The sequence below is a fragment of the Equus przewalskii genome, chromosome X, assembly GCF_037783145.1.
Source record: "Equus przewalskii isolate Varuska chromosome X, EquPr2, whole genome shotgun sequence".
NCBI lineage: Eukaryota > Metazoa > Chordata > Mammalia > Perissodactyla > Equidae > Equus > Equus przewalskii.
In genome coordinates, this window is record NC_091863.1 from 103,909,430 (window position 1) to 103,927,345 (window position 17,916).

General features: G+C 41.3%; 1 long non-coding RNA gene across 1 annotated transcript in view; it reads right to left on the reverse strand.

The window, feature by feature from the left end:
• The window catches only part of LOC139081086 (uncharacterized), a 181,799-nt gene extending 163,883 nt beyond the window's left edge, over nucleotides 1-17,916 (reverse strand). Inside the window, exons 1-3 of the long non-coding RNA XR_011536052.1 lie at nucleotides 17,767-17,916; nucleotides 16,412-16,528; nucleotides 15,260-15,436 (exon numbers count right to left, since the gene is read on the reverse strand). This is a non-coding gene — a long non-coding RNA (uncharacterized lncRNA). The remainder of the gene's footprint in view (nucleotides 1-15,259; nucleotides 15,437-16,411; nucleotides 16,529-17,766) is intronic.

Consider the following 17,916-nt stretch of genomic DNA (forward strand, 5'->3'; position numbering starts at 1 on the left):
TTGGCACAATAATAGTCTATGCATTGTCTATTTTCATCCTATAAGCTACCACCACAATATAAATTTAAAGAAAGAAAGATTAGAAAATGACCTCTGGGTTGTTACTTCACAACTATGGAAAGATTTTACTTCATTTATTCACTTAATCCACATTCTCTTACATCTTCTAAATGTCAGGTATTGTAAGGTGATGGGTATACAACAAAGAACAAAAAAGATCGGTCCTTATCCTTATGGAGCCTACAAACCAGTGGGAGAAACAAATATTAACAATAACCTTAATAGCTCATTACTATTAGGGCATGTGCTAAATAGAAAAGCTACAGGTGCTATGCATGTGTGTAATGGGGGCCTCATTAGAGTAAGGGGCCATGGAAAACCGATCTTAAAGAGTGACATATAAGCTGAGACTTGAAGGATGGTTAGGAGTTTGCTAGGTGGAAGGAGGTGGAGAAGCAGGGAGGGTGAGAAAGAGAAAATTCAGAAAGAATGAGAGCCCCCTCCTAGCCCCAACACATGCACACATACACACACGTACAGACTCACATGCACAGCACGCACGCACACAGCCTACCTAGGGCAATATGAGCCTTTTAACCTAGAAACCTGAGGATTTAGCAGTTCCAGGTCAAGGTTAAAAGATGCTATGTTCTAAAGCCAAGGCAAAAGGAAGCATAGAGCTAAACTGCTGTCCTAAAATGGAAGTGGCTCTGAGGTTTGGCACCTCACATAAAGAGGTACCTAGAGCTTCAAGACTGGTAGAGCTATGGGAGTTTTACAGATTCTCCAGGTAGAGGGTATAGGCACCTTGTTCCCTGACAGTGCCCAGGGAGGTGACAAGACCTCAGAGGAAAATGGAAATGTGGTATCCAAGGAAGGCTAGACTCTAGGCCACTCCAGGGCTGGACAGAAGCCCCTGCACCTCAGCTTGGTCCAGAATCAGCAGAGCTGTCAGCCTTGAAGAGACCATGCAGTGCATAGACTGAAGACCTGGACTCCCTGTGATTGTCTAAGACACCCAGTACTTAACAGAACTCTGGGGGCCTCAATAACCACTGAGATTGAATTTTCTACCAAGTTTGGGGAGGGGATATGGTCTCTAAGTAGATTAAATCATGTTAGAGAATAAAAGAAATACAATATTTCTTTCACTCCACATTTTGGAGTAAATACATGCCCACCACGAGATTGAATACTAGGGGGAAGTAGTAAAATCTGGAGAGAGTCTCAAAGCAGTTTGGTGTGAGCTACAGGTGTCTTTTATAGGATTCCCTTGGTCATGCGTGGGGAAGGAGTAGTTAAAGTTGCGGGGCAAGTGCAACCAAACGCTCAGTGAATGAAAGAAGAAATGCTCCTCGCCCTTTCAGGGACCAATTCCAATCTCCAGAAAGGCATTCTTTCTATCTGACTTCCATCTCTCCCACAGGAGAGATACATAGAAAGTTGGGCTGCCTTACCTTAATCTATTGCTTCCCAGCAGTGAAAGTAGGCCTCCCAAGTGGCCACCAATGTTGTAGGGGCAAAAATGTGCTTCACGCTTAACTGGAAAAGAAGCTCCTCCTTGAGTTATGTGTCATTAGTGAATCCTAATGTCATTAGGTACAAGAATCAAAATTTGCATGGAAATCATTGCAGGGAATTGTTTCCTCCCCATGCTGGTATTGATTTCCCAGCGCCGTTAGCTGCTTAATGCTACTGCTTTTAATTGATTACTCCAGGGGAGTCCCTGAGAAGCAGGATTCTTCAATTGAGATGCTAGGACATTCATTGAATGTGATTCGACAACCCCAATTGACTCTGGAGACCTCTGCCTATCTATAGCGCAATCACAGCAACCCCACAAGGTTTAATAAATAATGTGGCCCTTCCAAATGCAATACTCAGGCCACAGCCCGGTTAAAAATATGAACCTGTCTCGTTCTGTTTACTTGCTAAAAAATCAATGATCAAGCCATACATTTGTAACTACACACAAAGTTGGGTATCTGAGGCTTATTTTTAAATCTCTTCTTGTTTCCACCTCTGTATATACGTGAAAACTCTAAAATGCCTGAGTTTACCCTCCTGCCTTAGTGAGCCATTGAGTGACTCTAACTAGAATCTCCTTTGACTAACCAGGGATATTGTAGTGTTCGGTATTTAGAACACCATTGTTGCTACTGAGGACTAGAGAAGCAGAGAAGTGCTGGGGTGAAAACATACTGAGATGAGGAAAGCTCAGGGAGCGCTTCAATACCTGCTAATTTACCCAAACTTCGGCAGGAGCTTCTTGTTTTCTGATTCACTTTCCTCCTAAATGTTGGCCTCAGCAAAAAGGCTGTGGTTCATCAAGTCAATCCAAATGACCGAGTACAGAGTGCCTTGGTGAGGCTGATTATAAATGTCAACCCACAAATTCAAATACATAAGAATTTTTTTAGAACATAGTCTATTTTGAGCTCCCATTCCTCCAGGTAATATAAAACTTAATCTCAGTCAATTCAAGCTCTCCCCACAATCTGTGCGGTTGTGGTTAAAACAAGCAGAAAGTATTTGATCTTCAGTTGTCTTCTGCTGTCCACTCTGGAGTCCACTGAGAGGTACACTGTCATGTATGGCCTTGATTGTCTCTGCACACGCATTCCACCCAGGCCTCAACTACAGCTGCACTCAGATAACTGCTGTGCCTCCTCAACCCTGAGTTGAAGCCTTCTCAGGCCGAGGGGCCCCTCATGGCTATCCAGAAAACACTTGGTTCTTCCCATACATCACCAAAGTCTACGGAATTATGAGGCTCTCTCAAGCCCTGTCTCCTGAGATAACACATGCAGCCAATTCTGTTCTACTGCTCTGGCGCCAGTCTGGGTTCAAGGGAGCTCTTCAGGACTTGTTGCCTCCACCTCTGTGGGGAGAGGCAAGGCACAGACTCATCTGCTCAGATTCTCCATACCCCACCCTCACATTTGAGGATTAGATTATTTCCTCAACCTCGGTTTTGGCCCCCTAGCACCTCTGTTAAGGGAGTTACCAAGGACTTTTGGTCTAACTCGTGTTCCTCTCACATCCCATGGAATTTTCATCTAGTCTTGGGAGAGAATAACTGGCTACTATTGATCCTGTATCCTTTCAAATCTATTGTGTATGTCATGAAGTGTATGCCCTGGGTTCTTTAGGGCTTACTTCAGCTTTTGAAGTTCAAAAGCCCTGGTTCCGGAAACTCTAAATAGGTTTTAAAACTCAAAGGCTAAAAATTAACTTTTTTGTTTTCTGCTCTTCTACTGTAATAACCTTTCTCTTAGGTGATAAATGTCTTTGGTGAATATGGGAGGGGCTAGGTGTGAGGATGCATGCACATGCGCACACACATACACAGAGGGTAATTTACTAAAACATTATCCCAACATGCTACTACATACTTAAGGCCATCATAGAAACTAGGGGAGACAAAAGAAAGACAGTCTGTGTGCTAAAGGGAATACAGTTTCATTACAGAGACCATGATTTATATATCTGAGACACTCAAAAAATGCATTGTCACATATAATTCAGGGATAGCTTGAATGATACTTGAAGTGCTATAAAGAAGCCAAATAAGAGAGCTAACAACATGAACCATAGGGGTCAGAGACAGTTGCATGGAAACGATTGACCTGAAAGGAAGAAGGTAGAGAGGAGGAAGTAATAAATGAATAATTTCATCTCGAAAACTTTTCTCCAGGCAAGTGTCATGTCCCTTATATTAGGCTTTTTATGGTGCTTTCACTGTCCTCCCGCGATTTTGATGAAAAAGGCTATTTATGTCTTTTAAAAACTTATTTGCCCTAGAGCTCAATTCACTTATTATTCACCATGTACTTATTAAACACTTACAGTATGCTGAGCCCCATGCTAGGTACTATTAGGGCTATTTACATAGAAGGGAACAACCTGGATCTCTTACCAAGAGGGAACCATATAATGGGCAGTGTTGTGTAGAGCAGCAGCTCTCACATTTGTGCACGCATCAGAGTCACCTGGAGGACTTGTTAAAACACAAGCCTCACCTCCAGAGTTTCTGATTCAGTAAGTCTTTGGCAGTACCTGAGAATTTGCATTTCTAACAAGTTCCCAAGCAATGCTGATGCTGATGGTCTGGCAGAAACGACTGGCATAATGGTTGAGAACCCACAGGATTTATAGTCAACCAGACCTTGGTTCAAATTCTAGCTCTGGCACTTATTAGCTGTGCAACCCTGAGTGTATTATTTAGCTGCTTTGAGCCTCTGTGTTTTTATCTATAACACTTGATACAACAAGCTTCATCAAATATATTTTGAGATCTGTGTGTCTAGGTACAGGAGAAATAGCAGTGAACAAGACAGATGTAGACTTTCTCGGTGACAACCATTAGATACAATCACAGAAGGTACTGTGTAATTACCATTGTGATTAGTACTGTAAAGGAGGGCAGGGTACTATGGAAAGCAGGGAAACCCAATCCAGACTCAATGGTCAGGGTAGACATTACTGAAGCAGGCTGATACCTGAACTGTAAGTAAAAGGGCCCTTTTCATTAGTAGGGGTAGTAGGGTAGGGCTGCTACTATTTGGAGCTTATGGATGGGCAAGGGATGATGTGGCTGACGGTGTGTGTGGGGCTTCTGAGTGTGGCTAATAGGGAGTGGTAACCAGATGGGGCAAAGAGGGACATGGGTTATAGAAGAGGCAGATAAGGCTGGTGGTAGTGGGTGAGGCTAGAGGGTGTGGCTAATGGAGGAAGATGTGGCAGTGGGCATGACAGTGGGGGATTGTGGTGGGGTAATGAGGATATTGGGGAGGTAAAGCCTAATGGAAGTGGTGCATAGGAGGTCGTTTATGTTAGGCAAGGTTAGTCAGTGTGAGTCGTAAGTGATGGTGGTTTAAGTGAAATCATTATAAAGAATAAAGGGACATTAATTTAGACAAATGAATCAGAGAAGGCCTTCTTGCTGTAGTAATACTTAAGTTGAGACCAGAAGGATGAAGAGAGAGGTGATGTACGCTCCAAGCAGAAGGAATTGCACATACAACAGCTCTGAGACAGTAGGGAGTTGAGGGTTCTGTGGAAACCCAGTGTTGCTAGAGTACGAAGAGTGAAAGGGAAAATGGTGGAAGACGAGGTTAAAGAAGTGGGCAGGAACCAAACCAGGCAGAGCCTTGTAGAAATTGGTAACGAGCTTAGTCTTTATCATAAGAGCGATTAGAAGCAATAAGATCAACTTAACATGTTCAAAAGCTCACTCTGGCTATATCATGGATAATAGGCTGGAGGGGGCCACCAATTGGGAGACGTTTGGAGAAGACTGAAATAACCCAGCAACTCAGCACCGAGTCACATTTTTCTACTGATGGAATACCTCCATAATCAGAGCCCTTCCATGTCTTGCCTCCCCTGTGATTCCTTGCCTGGTATCCCAGGAGTGAGACTAGTTTTCCTACACAAAAATTAGTTTCCTGATCTGATTCTGGATCTGAATACCTAATACCCACTACCATAATCCCTTGATAACTGACCACCAGCTCATCTGGACTCTGCCAATCACCAACTACTTGGATGACCATTGTCAACTGCCCCACTTCTGCCTGGCCAACAGCCTGATTCTTGGCTTAGTTTGTCATCATGGATACTTACACTTGCACCTTACCTGCTTTTAGCCCTCTGTGGTCTGATTTGATTCTGAACCTACCCTGATTGAACTCCAACCATCATGTACTCAAACCTATAATAACCAAATCATTAAACCCTGAAATTACATGTTTGTCCCAGCCCCAGCCTTCCGCTTCTCCACTAAGCCCTCCTGAATTCCCAAGTCTTGTCTATTCCAATCTGGCCTATTCCACCACCACCCAAGCCCTGATTCTACTAGCAGGTATGTTGAAGTGGTAGAATACCATTCAATAATAAACATAGCCTGGTCTTGCTGTCTGAACATGGGATGTGGACTATTTGATACTCTTGGGCTCTTGTAATTATACAACTTAGGCTGGGTAAACAAGTCAGAGATGCTCCTTTACAACATCTGAGCTCCCGGTGCAGTTCCTGGGAAGTCAGACTCACATTTGAATGGATTTGCCTGAGGCCTCCTGGTAGTTTAATAAGTGAATCTATTATATATCCTAGATTATAGGCATCACTTGGGTGAAATCTCTGTATTCACTCTGAGGCAATAGCCCTAGGAAACAAGAAATTTCTCCTTCCTAGGTCGCTGAAACACCATATTAACTGTGTGGATCAGATACGCATCTCTGAATGTGTAGGTTAAGGCCCAACTGATCAGGTCCATGTTCCTCATATTCAAGTCATCAAACTGCAAGTGGAGATGAGGGGGCAGGGGAGGGAGAGGTGATGCTACTAATAGGTTCAAAGTCCCTCAGTTTTCTAGACTTTTGTTGGAGTTCTCTGGGTGTGAGATCAGAGGTAGAGAAGTTGAGTGACCAAGTGTGATGGATGCAGACACAGAGGGCAGGTTTTTGGATTCAAGATCCTTCATTTGTAAATCTGCTACTTCTTATTGTAAAGACCAAAATAATTTGGGGGGCAGGTGCAGTGGGGAGAATTCTCTCTCAGAAAGAGTCATCTTGCGAGGAATCTGGGAGGTCTCTTGATCAGGGCATGGTGGTGGCTTTGGTGCCAGGGGCTGGTGACAAGGGTTTATAGGTTAGAGCAAATAATTCCTGGGAGCGGGAAACTCAAGGCTCTGAAAAAGAAAAGTGTCTGGTAGGCCTAGCCCAAAGAGCTGAAGTTAGAGGACGTCAGGAGTCCGCAATAGGCAGTAACGGCAGCAGGATGTCAGAGTACCAAAAAGAGACCAAAACCAACAGGAACAAACCAAAGAGTGGTCAGTCCTAAAGTCAGAGTTTGTAGGACTAGACAAACACAAGAAGTTCCTTTCTTTAAACTCACCACGAGCTCTATGGAACCAAGCTTGAAGCTGGCTTAGTCACAAAGATGATGCTCACATCCAAAGTGTTGAGTTTTTGACTGGTTGGCCCCAGGACAAAGTATAATAAATGGAATTTAGTTTTTAGGTTCTCACTCTTCCCTTGTGGCACCCTCTCACCCCAAGCATCACTTGTTGCATCCAACCACACAGAACTCACCTATCAAGCCTATTGTCTCACACTGCCCCAAGGTCCAGAAATCCCTGTATCCTGGGTCCCCTCCCATGGTCTCTGACAGCCGGTCAAATCCAGGCATAACAGATTGAATGTTGCCTAACACGTTTTTCCTTTGCATTTTAGTGGAAGCTTTTAACAATGGTGTCCTTCAGTGATATCACCCAAAGCAATAATTCTAATATTGGAAATATCTGGCTCTCCAGCATATCTGGGAGAATTTGGAGGGCCAGTATAAAACAAATTTATTCTCTTATGGTTCTGGAGCTCAGAAGTCTGACATGGGTCTCAATGGGCTAAAATCGCCATGTATATATGGCTGGTTCCTTCTGGAGGCCCTGAGGGAAAAGCCCACTTATTTGCCTTGGCCAGCTTCTAGGAGCTGCCTGATTCCTTGGCTTTTGGCCCATTCCTCCATCTTCAAAGGACATCATTCTAATCTCTGCTTCTGTCACCTCATCACCTTCTCCTCTGCCTCTGTCTCCTCCTGAGTCCCATTTATTAAGATCCTTGTGATTACATTGGGCCCACCCATATAATTCAGGATAATTTTTTCATATCAAGATCCTGGAAGGCAGTGTCAAGATGGCGGTGTAGGCGGACTCTGAACTCATCTCCTCCCAAGGACACAATGAATTTACAACTACTCTTGGAACAAATACTCCTGAGAGAGAACTAAAAACCAGATAAAAAGAACCCCAACAACAAGGGACAGTGCTGATTGAGGTAGGAGAGGAAGAAATTCCTTTCTGGAGAGAAAAACACCACCTTTTAGCTGCAGCACTTCATGGCCAGTCAGGAGCAATGCTAAGGTATGCAACCTTCCCTGCAGGGGTTGGGGATCTGAGTGGTGGAGCATAACCACAATGAGCAGCTTTTGGAGTCAGTACAACCGAGATAAGTGTCATAACATCTGGCTTTGCTGGCTATTAACAACAACAGGGAATACCCCTGGAAAAGCCATCAGACATAAGGGGGGAAAAATCCTGCTCTTAAAGGGCCCACACACAAATTCACTCATTTGAGAAGGTAACCTAAAATCACCAGAAAGTACTTTGGTGAAAAGAGACTCACTTGATAGGTTCTAGGTGCATCTCAGTGAGAGGTGAGACCTCCCCAGGCTTGGACCACCTCCCCTGGGAATGAGACATTGGTGGCAGCCATTATTGTGACCTAGTAAAGATGTGCTGACACAGATGCTGCCAAACACCATTGGAGTTCTTCCCCTGGCCTATTAGCCCAGGGCTCTGCCCCACCCACTAGAGCACTGACTTAATCCAGCTCAGCCAAGGCAGGCAGCCTGCCCTAGGGCCTGGCCCCACTCAACAGCAAGCCCTGGGGCAACTTGTGGGCCCACACAGGCAGGGTGTATGGGACCTCTGCAGTGGGGTGAGCAGGTCTGCCTTTGTAGGGGAGGGTGTGTGTGAGGGGCAGGCTTGTATTGGTGGAGTGTGTGGGGCCTCTGCAACAGGACAACTGGGTCCACTTCAGTGAGTCGAGGCATTTACACAGGGTGGGACTGCGTTAATAGGGTGTGTGGACCTGTGGGCAGTGGGACTTGTCAGCTGCAGCAGACTTGTGCTTCTCAAACAGCCACATATGGGATCAGCCCCACCTTCCAAAGCCTGAAACAACTGGTTGCTACCATGCCTAGGGTCAGCCCCACTCAGCTGCACTCCAGAGAGAGCTGACAACAGCCTTGTAGGCTGGAGATGTACAGCAATTGTAAGCCACTGAGCCTAATAACCAGCCACAATGGGGGACTACTCACTTAACTAAATAAATGCAACAGGAATGTGCTATTAGGCCTTTCAGCCAACTGTACTGAGGCTCCCTATGCCCAATAAAGTGACTGACGGATCCATATCAGCCACACACAGCTGAGCATTACAACCAGCTGGCAAGGGGGACAGCTTAGCCTTCCCAGGTACCTAGGCAAGAACAATCCTACCACAACAGAAGGACATACATAGCCCAGACAGGGGACACTCCTGGGAAATTTGGAACTGGCGATGAAAGGAAGCACACTGCTAAGCCTCATAAGGCTTACATAAGACGACCTCTCCAAGATCAGGAGATGTAGCTGACCTACCTAATACCTAGATATAAGCCCAGAGACAGAAAGAAAATGAGGAGGCAAAGGAATATGTTTCAACTAAGGGAAGAGGACAAAACCCCAGAAAAATAACTAAATGAAACAGAGATAAACAATCTACCTAATAAAGAGTACAAACTAATAGTCATAAGGATGCTCAGAGATCTTGGGAGAAGAATGGAGGGACTCAGTGAGAAATGCAACAAAGAATTGGAAAATATAAAAAAGAACCAATCAGAAATGAAGAATACAATACTGGAAATGAAAAATCCACTAGAGGAACTCAATAGCAGAGTAGATGATACAGAAGAATGGATCAGCGAGCTGGATGAAAGACTAGAGAAAATCACCCAAGATGAACAGATAAAAGAAAAAAGCATTAAAAAGAAGGAGAACAGTCTAAGGAAACTCTAGGACAACATCAAGTGCACTCACATTCGTATTATAGGTATCCCAGAAGGAGAAGAGAAAGACAAAGGGGCAGAGAATCTATTGTAAGAAATAACAGCTGAAAACTTTCATAACCTAAGGAAGGAAAGAGACAACCAAGTAGAGGAAACAGAGAGAGCACCAAACAAAATAAACCCAAACAGGCCCACACCAAGACACACTATAATTAAAATGTCCAAAATTAAAGATAAAGAGAGAATCCTAAAAGCCATAAGAGAAAGGCAACAAGTGACATACAAAGGAAACACCATAAGGTTATCAGCTGACTTCTCATTAGAATCCTTACAGGCTAGAAGGGAGTGGCACAATATATTTAAAGTGCTGAAAGGAGAAAACCACAGCCAAGAATACCCAGTAACGTTATCATTCAGAATTGAAGGAGAGATAAAGAGCTTTCCAGATAAACAAAAATTAAAGGAGTTTATCACCAAGAAACCAGTGTTACAAGAAATGCTAAAGCATTTATTTAAGTGGAAAATAGAAGACCACAAATAGGAATAAGAAAATTTTCAAAACAAACAATAATATCACAGGTAAAGGGAAATATATAGTAAAGGTACAGATCAATCACCTATGAAGCTAATATGAAGGTCAAAAGACAAAAGTACTAAAATTATCTATTACCATGATAAGAGGGTAACAGATACACATGCACAAAAAAGAGGTTAGATATGATATCAAAAACATAAAATGTGGGAGGAGAGGAGTAAAAGAGCAGAGCATTTAGCAACAGGTCAAACTAAAGAGATGAGACAATCAACTCAGTATAGTTTGATATATACATAGGTTATTATATATGAACCTCGTGGTAATCACAAACCAGAAACCTATAAGAAATACACAAATAATTAAGAGAAAGGAACTCAAATATGATACTAAAGAAAACCATCAAACCACAAGGGAAGAGAGCAAGAGAAGAAGAAAGGAACAGAGAAAAACTACTAAAACGCCCAGAAAAAGGTTAAAAAAATGGCAATAAGTACATTCTTATGAATAGCAACCTTAAATGTCAAGGAACTAAATGCTCCATTCAAAAGGTATAGGGTGGCCGATTGGAAAAAAAAAACAAGACCCATATATATGCTGCATATAAGAGAAACACTTCAGACCTAAAGACACTCACAAACTGAAAGTGAAAGGATGGAAGAAGACACTCCATGAATATGGCAATGAAAACAAAGCTGAGGTAGCAATACTTATATCAGACAAAATAAACATTAAAAAAATGTAACAAGAGACAAAGAAGGGCATTAGATAATGATAAAGGGAACAATCCAACAAGAGGATATAACACTTGTAAATATATATGCACCCAACATAGGAGGACCTAAATATATAAAGCAACTATTAAGAGACATAAAAGGAGAAATATACAGCAACACAATAACAGTAGGGGACTTTAACACTCCACTTACACCAATAGAAAAACCATCCAAACATAATATTAATAAGGAAACAAGGGCATTAAATGACACATTAGACCAGATGGACTTAGTAGATATATATAAAACATTCTACCTAAAAACCACAGAATACACATTCTTTTGGAACACAAATGGAACATTCTGCAGGCTAGATCACATATTAGGCCACAAAACACGTCTCAATAAATTTAAGATTGATATAATACCAAGCATCTGTTCTGACCACAACGGTATGAAATTAGAAATCAGCTACAGGAAGTAAATGGGAAAAGCCACAAAAATGTAGAGACTAAACAAAATGCTACTGAACAATGACTGAGTCATTGAAGAAATCAAAGGGGAAATCAAAAAATACCTGGAGACAAATGAAAATGAAAATACGACATGCCAAAATTTACAGGACACAGCAAAAGCAGTTCTAAGAGGAAAGTTTATAGCAATATAGGACTACCTCAAGAAACAAGAAAAATCTCAAATAAACAATCTCACAGTCAACCTAAAGGACCTGGAAAAAGAAGAACAAAGACCAAAATCAGTAGAACAAAGGAAATAATAAAAACAAGAGTGGAAATAAATGAAATAGAGACAAGAAAACAAGAGAAAAAAATCAATGCAACAAAGAGCTTGATCTTTGAAAAGATAAACAAAATTGACAAACCTTTAGCTAGAGTCAAGAAGAAAAAAAGAGAGAAGGCTCACATAAACAAAATCACAAAGAGGAGAAATTACGATGGACACCTCAGAAATATAAAATACTATAAGAGAATAGTATGAAAAGCTATATGGCAACAAATCAGATAATCTAGAAGAAATGGATAAATTCTTAGAATCATACAATCTTTCAAAATTGAATCAACAAGAAATAGAAAATTTGAATAGACCAATCACCAGTAAGCAGCTTGAAACAGTATTCAAACACCTCTCAAAAAATAAAAGTCCAGGACCAGACGGCTTCCCTGGTAAATTCTACCAAATATTCAAAGAAGACTTAATACCTAGCCTTCTCAAACTCTTCCAAAAAACTGAAGAGGAGAGGAAGCTTCCTAACTCAATCTATGAAGCCAACATTACCTGATACCAAAACCAGACAAGGACAACACAAAAAAAGAAAATTGCAAGCAAATATCCCTCTGAACATCGATGCAAAAATCCTCAAGAAAAACCCAGCAAATCTAATACAACAATACATTAAAAAGATCATACATCATGATCAAGTGGGATTCATTCCAGGGATGCAGGGATAGTTTAACATCTGCAGATCAATCAACGTGATACACCACATTAACAAAATGAAGAATAAAAATCATATGATCATCTTAATAGATGTAGAGAAAGCATTTGACAAGATACAGCATCCATTTATGATGAAAACTGTAAATAAAATGAGTATAGAAGGAAAATACATCAACATAATAAAGGCCCTGTATGAGAAACCCACAGCTAATATTCTCAATGGAGAAAAACTGAAAGCCATCCTTCTAAGAACAGGAACCAGACAAGGAGGCCCACTTTCACCACTCTTATTTGACATAGTATTGGAAGTCCTAGCCAGAGCAATCAGGCAAGAAAAAGAAATAAAAGGGATCCAAATTGGAAAAGAAGTGAAACTGTCACTATTTGCAGATGATATGATTTTATATATAGAAACCCCTAAAGAATCCACTAAAAAAACTTTTGGAAATAATAAAAGAATACAGTCAAGTTTCAGGATACAAAATCAACAAACAACAATCAGTTGCACTTCTATACACTAACAACAAAGTAACAGAATGAAAAATTAAGAATACAATCCCATTTACAATTGCAACAAAAAGAATAAAATACCTAGGAATAAAGGTAACCAAAGAGGTGAAAGACCTGTACACTGAAAACTATAAGACATTGTTGAAAGAAATTTAAGAAGACACAAAGTAATGGAATGATATTCCATGCTCTTGCATTGGAAGAATTAACATAGTTAAAATGTCTATACTTCCTAAAGCAATATACAGATTCAATGCAACCCTTATCAAAGTTACAATGACATTTTTCACAGAAATAGAACAAAGAATCCTAAATTTTAAATGGAACAACAAAAGACTCTGAATAACCAAAAGAATCCTGAGAACAAAGAAGCTGGAGGTATCATTCCCCCTGATTTCAAAACATACTACAAAGCTATAGTTATCAAAGCAGCATGGTACTGACAAGAAAACGGACACACAGATCAATGGAACAGAAGCAAGAGCCCAGAAATAAACCCACACATCTATGGACAACTCATTTTCGACAAGGGAGCCAAGAACATACAATGGAGAAAGGAAAGTCTTTTTCAATAAATGGTGTTGGGAAAACTGGACAGCCAATTGCAAAAGAATGAAAATAGTCCATTATCTTACACCATACACAAAAATTAACTCAAAATGAATTGAAGACTTGAATGTAAGACCCGAAACCATGAAACATCTCAAAGAAAACATAGGCAGTATGCTCTTTGTTTCAGTCTTAGCAGCATATTTTCAAGTACCATGTCTGACTGGTCAAGTGAAACAATAGAAAAAATTTTAAAATGGGAATACATCAAACTAAAAATCTTCTGCACAGAAAAAGAAACTATCAACAAAACAAAAAGACTGCCTAACAATTGGGACAAAATATTTGCAAACCATGTATCTGATAAGGGGTTAATATCCAAAATATACAAAGAACTCATACATCTCAACAACAAAAAAACTAACAACCCAATTGAAAAATGGGCAAAAGATCTGAACAGACATTTCTCCCAAGAAGATATACAGATGGCCAACAGGCACATGAAAAGATTCTCAACATGACTAATTATTAGAGAAATGCAAATCAAAACTACAATGAGATATCACCTTACAGCCGTCAGAATGGCTATAATTAAGACAAGACAGAACAAGTGTTGGAGAGGTTGTGGAGAAAAAGGAACCCTCATAGACTGCCGGAGGGAATACAAACTGGTGCAGCCACTATGGAAAACAGTATGGAGATTTCTCAAAAAATTAAGAATAGGGGGCCAGCCTACTGGTGCAGTGGTTAAGTTTGCATGTTCCACTTCGGCAGCCCGGGGTTCACCAGTTCAGATCCCAGATGCGGACCTTTGCATGGCTTGTCAAGCCATGCTGTGGCAGGCGTCCCACATATAAAGTAGTGGAAGATGGGCATGGATGTTAGCTCAGGACCAGTCTTCCTCAGCAAAAAAAAAAAAAAGAGGAGGATTGGTGGCAGATGTTAGCTCAGGGCTAATCTTCCTCAGGAAAAAGAAATTAAGAATAGAACTACCATATGATTCAGCTATTTCACTTCTGGGTATTTATCCAAAGAACATGGAAACACGAATGCATAAAGATACATGCACTCCTGTCTTCACTGCAGCATTATTCACATTAGCCAAGACTTGAAAGCAACCTAGGTGTCCACGAAGGGACGAATGGATAAAGATGTGGTATATATACACAATGGAACACTACTTAGCAATAGAAAATGACAAAATCTTGCCATTTGTGACAACGTGGATGGACCTTGAGGGTATTATGCTAAGCGAAATAAGTCAGAGGGAGAAAGTCAAGTACCGTATGATCTCACTCATAAATAGAGATAAAAACAATAACAAACACACACTTAGAAATAGAGATTGGATGTGGGGATGTGGGAGGGGATCCCCCCAGAGGGGAAGCGAGGAGGGAGGAGAGCGAAAGGCGTGGTTAGGCACATGTGTGTGGGGATGTATTGTATCTAGTCTTTGGGTGGTGAACAGATGTAATCTACACAGAAATTGAAATATAATGATGTACACCTGAAATTTATATAATGTTATAAACCAATGTTACTGCAATAAAAAAAAAGATCCTTAACTTAATCCCATCAGCAAAGTCCCTTTTGCATATCAGGTAACAGCTTCACAGTTTCCAGGCGTTAGGATGTAGAAATATTTGGGGTATCATTATTCACCCTACCACAGGGAACATTTCAAATTATAACATGATTCAGACATTTTCTGTGTCTTCACATAGTTTATGGATTAGAGATTTGAAAGAAATGTGAAATAACTCAGTGTTACGTTTACCCAATGGTCATCTTCCAAAGGCTGTATGTGGACGGCAGGAGGTGACTGGGGGAGGGGGCACGCATGTTCCAAAAGTTCGGCAACGGGACATTTGGAATTGGCCTCTTACCTGAGTAACTCCACTGCCAATTAGGACCAGGCTCTGCCTTGTGCTTTCATTTGAAGCCTCATTTCATGACAATTCATTTCAGTGCTTCTGCTGCTTTTCCAATACAATTTGCTCTTGAGCCCAATTGGTGCTCTCAGCCTGGTTGGAGATTGAAGGTTAGCTTCCTTCAACTCTGGCCTTGATCAAGGAAATAGGAAGTGGACATTTGGAAAATTTATCTGGGAAGGGAGGGAAATTAAAACTGAAGGGAATCCAATTGTTCTTCAGAAATGTCTAAAGAAATTAGAGCAACGGTGACTCAAAATGACATTCTACTTAGCTCACAAGCTCCCACTTGTTTGGCACTCTGTGGGGCAGAAGATAGCCTGAGTGTCTGTGTGCAGGGAATCTGCACAAGCCTCGGAAGCTGAGAGCAAGGACATAGTGGTGAGCTAGACAAGACACTATGCAGGGCCATCACTTCGTGAAGTTTGTGTTCTAGGAAGAAATGTATCTAACAGCTACCAGTGATCATGTACTTACTATATGCTAAGCACTGTGTTAAGCACACTGCATGTGTCTTGCCATTTACTTTAACCTTCATAACAACCATGTAAGGTAGCTAATATTACTTCATTTTACAGGTTAGGAACCCAAGGCACAGAGAGGTTAAGTGACTTGCCTGATGTCAAACAAGGCAGAGGTAAAATTTGAACCTAGGTATGTCTGACTCCAAAGCCCATGCTGTTATCCACTATGCTATACTGCTCCACATGGAGCCCTGGTTGGGGAATTCTGTGTTAGAGATGTGGAGGTTTATGGTACCAAATACGTCATCATACCCGCTTACTAAAACTATTCTCCTCAAGGACTTAACTACCACATTAAGGAAAGCACCAAGGACAATTTCACCAGATTTTCATGAATTATCATATTTGGGTAATGGGTGAGATCCAGGCATGTGTATCTTTAAAAACAAATTATGTGATCATAAGTTAGCCAGGGCCAAAAATAACATGGCACACATATTATCGTGCAGGGGTAAACCCCCTTCTGGAGAAGAACCATGTCTGACCAGGGTGTTAATTCCGATAACCATCCTACCTGGAATGATCCTCAGTTTTCTCTCCATATGCATTTTTTAAAAGCCCTATCCAGTCATTCCCTACACACCTTACGAATGGAAGAAGCCCTAGGTCGCACATCTTTCAATCAGAAGCTTCCACGTGTCATCTGTTTCCAAGCCTCCAGACTGGTTCAGAGGTATGAAAGACTTCAAGGGCCTGGGATCTGAGATTTTAAAGAAAGGAAAAAAAAAAGAAGGTATGTAAGTACCTTACCAAGAAGGTTTAGAAAAGGTTATAATTTGGAAAATTGATCATAGGAGCCAGATAAATTTGTGCAGGGCCTCAGCTTAATGACAGAGGCAGGACATCATCAAGACTTGCTTGTTGGAAGCTGCCCTTATGCCTCAAGCCAGCCCCCCTACCTCCAATACATATTGGCTCAACTCCTGCAGGTTTGGGTCATTCATTCAACAGACCTTTATTAAGGACTAATTATGTGCCCAGCACTATGCTAAACACTGCAGGGGACACAAAGATGTACAAGACACAATCCTGCTCAAGATAGTACATCTATCTTGCTATTCAGACTCCCCATCAAGTACAGGAACTGCAGAAAAGTACAGAAACAAAAAATGAAAATTGACTCAATGATGAAGTTCACTTAACTCTGGGTCATTTTCCTTTTTGTTTATTATTTCCCTGTCCCCTTCACTCGGCAACTCCTCTCTCCCTGATCTCATTCTTTGAACCGCAGATGGCCTTTCCTCTCCCCTCCTCAAGTTACGGCCCATTTTTTGTTCTTCAATTATCTTCCTGCTGCTTCATGAAGATTTACCCCCAACTCCCTCTGATACCTGAGACTTTCACCTATTCACGAGCATCACACTAGCCCAATCCTAACACAGAGACCACCACCAACAACAACAAAAACAACACGGCCTACAGTTTGAATTATGAGACCATGCCTATCAAAGAACTGGCAACCACTTGGTGGCAGCACACCCAAATTCAAACGGCTGGAACTATTTCTAGGTGAGAAGGAACTGCCTGAATTTACAAAACTAAAGTTAGAAAATGCCAGATATGCAAAGCTAAAGTTAGAAAATGATAACTGTGTCACAGCTATAAAGTATTATCAGTTGTACTCAGAAAGACTGAATTGAGAGTATGTTGCAGCCCCAATAACTGCCAAAAAAAAGAGGGAAAGAGAAAGGAGACAAAATTTATTATGGGAGTAGGGAGTGCATCCTCAGGGCCATAGCCACAAGAAAGAGCCCTGAGTCTTAACGTTTTAGCACTAACGGCAAAAAGCGTGTTGCGTCTCCATATTCCCTTAGAGAAAACTAAAGTTAGATTAATTGAATAATCCAGACTATTGGAAACAATGATAAGCCAAATGAAAACGCATATATAGACATCTTTCTTGCTGGTATAATGGGCCATTAATAATAGGATACTTACAATAATACAAGCAGCAAGTGTATGGCTTTGGGAAATGCACTCATAGGGAGTCAAATCCTCCTCTGAGATTTGTATTAAATGTCAAATGAGTTCCCATTGATGCTGAAGGCAGTGGGCTGGTGTAGATGCCCTCCCGAGGCTCTTGAACTC